The sequence below is a fragment of the Pinus tabuliformis genome, chromosome Q, assembly GCF_031772625.1.
Source record: "Pinus tabuliformis cultivar Carrire ecotype Pingquan chromosome Q, CPIR1, whole genome shotgun sequence".
In the NCBI taxonomy this organism is placed as follows: domain Eukaryota; kingdom Viridiplantae; phylum Streptophyta; class Pinopsida; order Pinales; family Pinaceae; genus Pinus; species Pinus tabuliformis.
The window spans coordinates 503,509,010-503,518,235 of record NC_142296.1 but is presented as its reverse complement, the minus strand read 5'-3'; the positions used below and the strand labels follow the sequence as shown (position 1 = coordinate 503,518,235).

Here is a 9,226-nt window from a genome sequence, read left to right as displayed (position 1 = left end):
TCTCTCTCTCTTTGTCTAACCTCTCTAACCTCTGATCATGCCTTTTAGGCTTACATTTATACAAAAGAGATTTTAAAACCATTTCTTGATTTAGATCCATAAGCTTCTCAACAAAATCCTAAAATCTCTTTTTCATCCTTGAGGATTCTCTCAAATCCACAAAATCATGAAATAATTCCTAATCTAGATTTTACAATCAATTCTCAAATCCCTCAGTTCTCTCAACTATCCTAAATCTCTCATGTTCTCCTACATTCGAGAACACTTACAATTATGCCTCACAATATTCAATTAATTCCCATTCTCATTAAAATCACTCAAAACATTAAATAATTACATTAATTCAATACTTAGGAAACCAACTTCCTTGAAACGCAAGACCCCCTATGTCTACCAGAATACAATAATGATGTTGAGGTGAATGTTCCTGCATCACCACTTCAGGTAATTTATTAAAAAAGAAAGAAAATTTACATAAGCTTCTATCATGAACGATCACCCTACAAATTACCCTCCATGCTTTTTAAATAGAGATCATGGACCAATTGGATATCAAGCGACGGATCAAGTGTCCGTAAGACAGATCACTTCATGTCTAGAACATATCGTGATCGTTGGATTGTAAGTTACAAATGTACATAGTAAAAAAACACACTTTACCTAACTCTACACTAGACCAAGTTATACTTAACTATTTCGTACGTCTAGGAATATCCTAACATAAATAATAATAATAATAATTTTAATTTACAATAAAATTTAAATTTAATTAATTTTTAGGTTTTTTAATTTTGACAATATAAACTGTGTTAGGTTAAGTTTTATTCATATATTTATCTGATTTAATTTATATAACTACACTATAATTTAGCAATATAAACGTTTTATTTTCTAAAATTGAGAAACTCCATTAACTTATATTTTTTTTTGCTAAAAAATAACAAATTTTAGTGTCAAGAATATGGTCAAAGATATACTTTTTGGTTAGGTTTTATTCATATATTTATTGATTTAATTTATATAACTACACCCTTCTTCAACTTTTTCTATTAACTTTACATTTTTGCTATAAAGAAAATAACACATTTTGGTGTTCAGAATATAGTTTAACATATATTTTTGGTAAAAAATAATAAATTTTAGTGTTGGTCTAATAATTTTGTTAGGTAAAAAATTTGGTGCCCACATGTCTCGTGGTCCAATTTTGAATAAAATTCTATACTACTATAATACAGTAATATAGATATTATATAGACTGATTCTTTATGTTAAACAAAAATTAACAAATATTTAACTAACTTTATTCTGTGATTTAGAGAATTTGATCCCCTCATGTCTCATGTTCCAATCTTGAATAAGAATCTGTACTACTATACAATAGACGGATTCCTTCAGCTAAACAAAAAATAACGAACTTTATGCGGTGCAGTAAAGAGGTTATTGGATAATTTGCAATTTCAGTAACTTTCACACCCGCTACATTGTTTCGCTTTAATAAATGAAAGAAATTGACAGCTTCCTACTACTCGTTGGGTGTCATGAAAATATGTTAAATTGTAGTTAGTGCACTGGAACCGTGTGGCCGCAAGCTCTCGAGAGGCATGTCAGGCTTACAGAATGCTTTGGGTCTCTCTGAGACTCTGACCATGGAGGAAGTCGCAGGCACAAACCGATGGCTCGTTGTTGCACTGTTTTTAGCATTCTGCAGTGTTTCAGCAGCCTGGTTTTACTCCGCCCAGAAGGCGCCAAGACGATGGCCGCTCCTGGGCTTCCTCCCTTCCTTGATTTACAACTACAGTTGTTTCTACGAGTGGATTACGCATGTGGTCATCCTGAGCGGGGGCACAGTGACGCATATGAAGGGACCATATTCGACGAACTGGGTAGGGACTGCAGATCCCGCTAACGTCGAGTACATTCTGAAGACGAGATTCCATAACTTCGTGAGGGGGAATTATTACAGGGAAGTCTTTCGCGATGTTTTTGGCGAGAAGTCAATTTTCCTGCAAGACGGAGACACCTGGAGGCGGCTGAGGACGACTGTGTCGACGTTATTTGCGTCGCCAAGAACCCGAAACGACGTAATTGAGACGACATTCATGCTGGTGCACCAGAGGGTTCTTCCCCTGTTCCAGCGCGCGGCGAGAGAAGGCATGGTTCTTGATTTGGACGACGTTTTCCATCGCTATACCTTCGACAGCGTCTCTAATTTTTTGCTCGGCTTTGACCCGGGCTCTCTGACCCTCGACCTCCCGCCGAGTCCTTTTTCGGAGGCGTTTGACCGGTCCATCCGGTTATCCACGCACCGGTTTCTTCTGCCGGTGTGTTACTGGAAGACGCTGAGGTTTCTCAATTTGGGGATGGAGCGGCAGTTGCGGCGGGATCGTAGAGTCGTGTATGATTATGTCGGAAAGATCTGTGATATCAAGAGGCGAGAGATGCAGGCGCAGCAGAATAATTCCGCGGACGGCCAATCGTGCCGGCCTTTCGCCATTTTGCCTCTGCTTCTCCAGGCGGAAATTGAGAAAAACGGTGGCGTGTATTCTGAGGAAGAGTTGAGAGCCGCCTGCGTAAGCATCATAATGGCAGGCAGGGATACGACGGCCACTGCGCTCGCCTGGTTCTTCTGGATCCTGCAGCGGCACCCGCAGGTCGAAGAGACTATTTTGCAGGAGCTGAAAGGCATCATAAACCGGAGATCCCGGCCATCAAAAGACGAAAACGACACTTACCCGGAGCCGTTTAGTGTGGATGAATTAAAAGAAATGCACTATTTGCAGGCGTCGCTGTCGGAATCCATGCGACTGTACCCGCCGGTTCCGGTAGAGATTTTAGAGGCTGCGGATGACGAGATCCTGCCGGACGGGACGAAAGTGAAGATGGGGTCTACGGTGTTGTGCCTTTTCTACTCCATGGGTCGAATGGAGAGCATCTGGGGTAAGGACTTTCGCGAGTTCAAGCCCCAGCGATGGCTCGAAAACGGGAAATTCAAGAGCAAGTCGGAGTTGGTATTCCCGGTCTTCAGCGAAGGGCCGCGCCGGTGCCTCGGAAGGGATGTTGCCAATGTGCAGATGAAGTGGTTGATATCCTCCATTGTTGTTCGTTATTGTGTCAAAGCCGTGGGCGTGCGCCGTGTCGTTCCGAAATTGGGAATGATGTTGGGCATGAATTTCGAGCTCAAGGTTCGAGTCTACACACGCTAAATTGTTGGGGACGCATGTGTTTATTCTGTCATGTTTTTCGATTTACCATGGTTGCGTTTTGATGATAAGATTTTGGTAAGAATTATTAAAGTCATGGAAAATAAATTATATAATTTTAAATAATTTCCTTTTATGCCTATACTTTTGTTTATTGAGAAAATGGATTAATGATAATATTACCTATCATATTTTTGTGATAACAATAATTTAGAGGAAGTATTTTCTGATGAATAATTTTGGACCGTGTACTATTATGAAAGTTTAATTTTACAAATATTTTGGAATATCATCGTCATTTTAACTAAAATAATAGAATGAGAAAAATATTAATGGAATAGATATTTATCACTATTTTAACTAAAATGATAGCATTGAGAAAAGAATATTTTAGCGAAAACAATAGCATTGAGAAAAAGATTAATGGAAGACGGGACACTTATTGTAAATATGAATTATTTTATAGGGATCGACTAAAAAAACTCTTGAAAACTTTGGTAATTTTGGTTACTCTTTTATTTTACATGGGTGGATTAAAAAAAAAACATTTTTGAATCTCATTATTTTTATTATTTCATGTGGATCTAGAGGTCTGAAGATGCAATATCTCCATATAGTCCCTTAAAAATATAAAACAAATCCAAAAGCAATTTATAATTTATAATCTCAAAATTAAAGGAAACACATGTGCCTTATTTTTCTCATTGAATTAAACATTCCCCCCAATGAGAGCATGACTATGACCATATAGCTAATTGCTCCAAACTCTAACCAAAAACACATTCAACTTAATCATGGATGGCATAAGGTTGTTCAATCTTGGTTAGACCATTGAGGATAAGGGATAAAACCATTTTGGAGAGTAAGAATACTTTTAAAAATATCACTACCTTAAAATTTTAGTAATTGTAATGTGATAACCAGTTAGAGGGAAGAAGTAAATTAACATATTATAAAGAGGTCATCAAGACAAATGTCAAAACTTAAAAGTATCTCTATGTCTTGATTAGTGTAAAGAAGAAAAAACAGATTAAAAAAAAAAAATCTTATGAACTCCCTAATAAAACTTGGTATTGATTAAATCCAGAAACACTTTGGGATGAAAGACTTTGTCACCTTGAAAATGAAAATCATTTTTTCTTAAGCAATATGAATTTCTTAAGCAATATGAATGTGCAAAAAATAGGCCGAGAAATACTAGGAGGAGCCTGATTAGGAAATTAAATTTAAATTTCAAATATCTATTACACTGTCAACTTTTTTTTAACTAAATAAACTTACGATAATATTTGAACACTATTCTTAAAAAAAAAAAAAAATACAAAAACAAAAACTTACCTTCATGGAGTTCCTTAATTTTAATTATCATCGTCATCATAATATATATCTGTATATTTCTTTCTTATATATATATATATATATATATATATAAAAGATGTAGTCTAATTTATAGATGAAGATATTTTTTTCTAGTTCATTCTAATCTAAATCTCATAAAATGTTTACAAATTTTAGTTTAAGTTGTTTAATTTGTACGATTCTAGTGCCCTAAGATGTTGAATCTATTTATGCATTCAAAAGTACATTTTAAACAACACAAAATCACATTATTTTTTAAAATTGTTTTACCAAATTATATATAATTTTTTTCCTATAATAATAATTATTTTTAAATTAATTGTGAAAATATGTGTATACTAAATAAAATTGTGATTATATTGTATTTATAAAAATTTGAGTTTTTTAATTTTTAATAACATATTTATTTCTTATCGTTTTATTTTTAAATTATAATATAAAAATAAAATTATATATATCTTTGTCACATTTATGTGTAAAAAATATTTATTAAACACTTAAATCTAAAATATTTCTCAAATGACATTCAATATTTCATAAAATTATTACGAAATATTTCGTTAAAATTATAAATTTTTATTTGTTGATGTGAGAGTCTTTATATTAGTATAAAATTGTAATTTATTAATATATTTGTTGATGTGAGAGTCTTTATATTAGTATAAAATTGTAATTTATTAATATATTGGTTATTGGAATGTAGAGTTTATTGACTGGTTCGCTTTTAATATTTATGAAGTTGTCAAATTTAGTTGGATGTGATAGATCTTTTTCGACAAGTAAGTTAAACTTACATTAGTATATTTTGAGATATTATTTTAACAAATTTGTTTTGTTAGTGTAATTGAAATAATTTATTTATTATATATAAATATTTAATTAAATTTAAAATATAAAGAAATCATATATATTTTCTTTTTTTTCACAATTTTTTTATATTCTATTTTTATATAAATTTTATTTTAAAATAAATTACATCTTTAAGTACAAAATGATTTTATAAAAATGATGTCTATATTTGTTGACAATGTACACACTTGACTCTAATTCTATAATACTATAATAGTGATTTTTCAATCACTAGTTTCACATGCACATATATGGTATGTAATGATGTGTAATATTTTTCAATGGAAATATATATAATGCGATGTAAAATCTAATGATACTTTTAAATAATAATGGTTAGAATTATAAATTTGAAGATAATTGGGAGAGGTTTTAGGCTCTGCTCTGTGAATTCTAAGGTTTTTTTCTACATAGTTATCTATGCATGGCTCTGTGAGAGGGGGCTATGCCCTCTCCTTTAGCCATATTCTTTTAGGAGTTCATAATGAGTCTAGATCCACTAGAATTCCTCGTCAATATCCTCATCGTTGGCATCATTTTCATAAAGTAGTTGGACAAAGTGGGGTTTTTGGGTTTACAACAAACCCCCCATTGGATGCATTGTTGCAAGCTAGAAATCTAGGATGTTGTCTACCAAAAGCATTGCAAGATCCAAAATATGAGGTTAAATCTAGTAATATCAGAGAATGTATCAAGTATATGCAAGATCTTGCTCCGATCTATAAATTTATTGCATTATGGCCCTAAAAAAAAGCTTTGATTTGGTGGATCTGAAATAAATGAAACTCAATAGGTCAAATAGAGTTGGAGTTAGGGGCCAACCGTTTTTTATATTCATTTTATCCAACTTAGAAGGCAAATTGAGGGTTTTTGAAGGAGGGTAGTATTTTTTCAACAATGTAGGGCTCTTCATGTGATTATGGAAGGAGCAATATAATCTAGAGGAGGAGGATTTCCTTGCATCCCTAGTGTGGGTTCACCTCTTTTCTCTCCCCAAAGAATATTGGGAGGAGGAAACTCTTGAACACATCAATAATGCCATTGGTGACTTTGTCAACATATAGGAGGCTACCAAGAGAGGAAGGTACACTTCATATGCACAAACCAGTGTTTATATGAATATCTCCTAGCAATGAATACCAAAGAAATGTTTGAAGAAAACCATTCTTAGAAATAGCTAGTTGATTCGGGAAAAACCCTCAAAGAAGCAAAAAATTTGAGTCTAAGGTACCTCAAATCTAGACTAGATCCCTACATTTGAAAATAGGTTTGAGTCTCTCTCCTTTCTAGAGAGGTCTCTAAAGCAAATCAACATTTAATCAAACATACAATCAAATCCGAGCAAAAATTATGCAAAAATCCTTAAAAAAACGTCAACAAAATCTATTACCATAAAAATGATTAACTCCCCTTCCAAAAAAAATAAACATAATACAATTAATTACAATATATACATTTAACCTCAAATAGGTTAAAAATATCTAACACGATGAAACATTTCACCTACCACATTTTAAAATTTTAATAATTTGAAGTTTTAAAAAGTTTTGAAGGATATATATTTGGCAAATTATGAACATCCCATATGCAGAAATGACTAAAAAGGTAAATTATTTCACCTACCCATTGTTCAAGCCTTAATTATTTGAAATAGTTAGAAAATATCTAACAAGATTAACTATTTCGCATACAACTTTTTAAACCTTACTCCTTTGAAGTTTTTAAAGCTATATATTTGGAAATTTATTAACATTCCATAAGTGGAAAAAACTAAAAAGGTGAACTATTTCACCGACCAATTAAGTGGGAAATAATTAAAAAGGTGATCTGTTTCACCTACCAATGGTTAAAGCCTTGATCATTTGAAGTTTTAAAAGTTATACATTTGAAATGTCGGGTGAAATGCTTTATCATGAGGATCCGAAGTTTTTTCGAGCTGGAAGGCGACCTGTAATAAGATACAATACAATACATTATCTTCATAATATTTTTCATGATCTAGCTGAGGCGGGCATTCCCATGCTCAGCTTTATAAATTCATTTTCATGTACATAAGACAGACAACCGTCTGTGTGGCAGACTGATGATTCTGATAGAGCCATCATCCTTTGATTCGGATGATCATCTGTGCAACAATGATGTACATTTGATGTCTTTATTTTCCTGAATATATCGCAGCCCGGATGGATGAAACTAGATCCGGGGTCTTCAAACTCTTCCAAGATTTACTCGGAGTACAAGTTGATCCATGTGAAAGATGTTCTGGAGTCGAACATGGAAAGACATCGCCTGATTACCAGCTAATGATGTAAGCTGTTAACAGGCGCGAGAGGAATCATCGATAATGATGATGACCCTCAAGGTACTACAATACAATTCGCGTGGTGTAAAAAGAGACTTGGTGTCGAACACTACGCAAAATCTTTCGGTCGAAGGCCATTGATGTAAACCTGTCGCCGGAAGTGAGAAACTTGCCATTGAGGCATGCAAGCTTCAAAGTCTTGAAAGGGTTGTTCCTAAGTCGACTTCTTGGATAATAAGCTGATGTTGACAAGAAGCAACCCGTCGTAGGAGGGCCTTAATGAATCCCACATCTATGACACGGAATAGAGTAAATGATTTTGGAGGTGAAAACGATCTGATGATACAGGGTTCAGGGTGGCAGTCATGAAAGAATGGAGCGGGAATGTATTGTAGCGGATGAGACACAAGTGAATTCTCTGAGCGACTTCTCTTGAACATACCGGCGACACTGACATGGATTGGTAGCGTTAACCCCAAATATGGATGGTGCGATGGACCAATGGTGATATGACCGGTGAACGAAATAACCCAATCCGACTCGGATGTGGAGTGAAAGTGTCATGTTCAAGAGTGAATTGCTACCGATAAAGTTTCTTCAAGTTTCCTTCCCAATTTTTCCCCAGTCATTGCTGACCAGTAACTTTTTATTTTTGTCAAGCTTGAGGAGGATAACATATGCTTGTTCTGTAATTTTCCCTTCGGGCAAACCCGTCGCTATGTTTTAATGAGCCTAGCGACAGTGAAACTTGTTCTTGTCTGTATGGACAAGTTTGTCGCTATTCGGTTTTAACGAGTTTAACGACAAAGATAACTCGGTCCTTTTCAATTTTAGAGAGTCTGAAAGGGACATAAAGGAAACTCCAATAATCCTTTTTCGTCATATAATCCCTTAAGTCCGAAAAAGTATAAAATAATACGAAAGGGATGAATTTTCAGGAATTTTATCAAGCCGAACAAAACAAGTGCTCGATCTTTTTGTGTAATAATCCCTCAGGTCCAAAAAGATTAAAATCTAGAGGAGGGATAACACTCCCACTAGCTTTAATGAGCTGGAGAGGCCAATTTCTCAACAATCTTTTCATATTTTACGAGTCAGATGAAAAGAGCTTAAAGGAGACTTATTTTTTGAGGAACGAGTGATAATTTCAAGTTGCAGCTGATTCCAGGTAAGGTTTGGAATTTTCCAATCATGGCAGTGTCACAAGGATGGCTCACATGATCACTCTTCGCAGCTATTCCTCAAAAGGGGTAAACAATCAAATGGAGGTGAATGATCGACTAAAACAGAGTGGAGGTGATGGTAAGAACACGACCAGGGCTCAAAAGCTGATGATAATGCATTTACAATGGTTATTTACCGGGGATGGGTTCATTTTTTAATGAGCTTAAACTCTAGGGGAAACATTTGCTCATTGCTTAGGTTTAATTTTTAACGAGCTTGAACTTTGCATAAAAACGGCTCGTGGCAGGTTTATTTTTTAACGAGCTTGAACCCCGCGGTAACACTGCTCTTG

At 34.4% G+C, this 9,226-nt stretch overlaps 1 pseudogene; it reads left to right on the top strand.

Annotated features, from left to right (window-relative positions):
* Positions 1-1,601: 1,601 nt before the first annotated feature.
* Positions 1,602-3,203, top strand: LOC149220358 (cytochrome P450 86B1 pseudogene; annotated as a pseudogene).
* Positions 3,204-9,226: the final 6,023 nt, after the last annotated feature.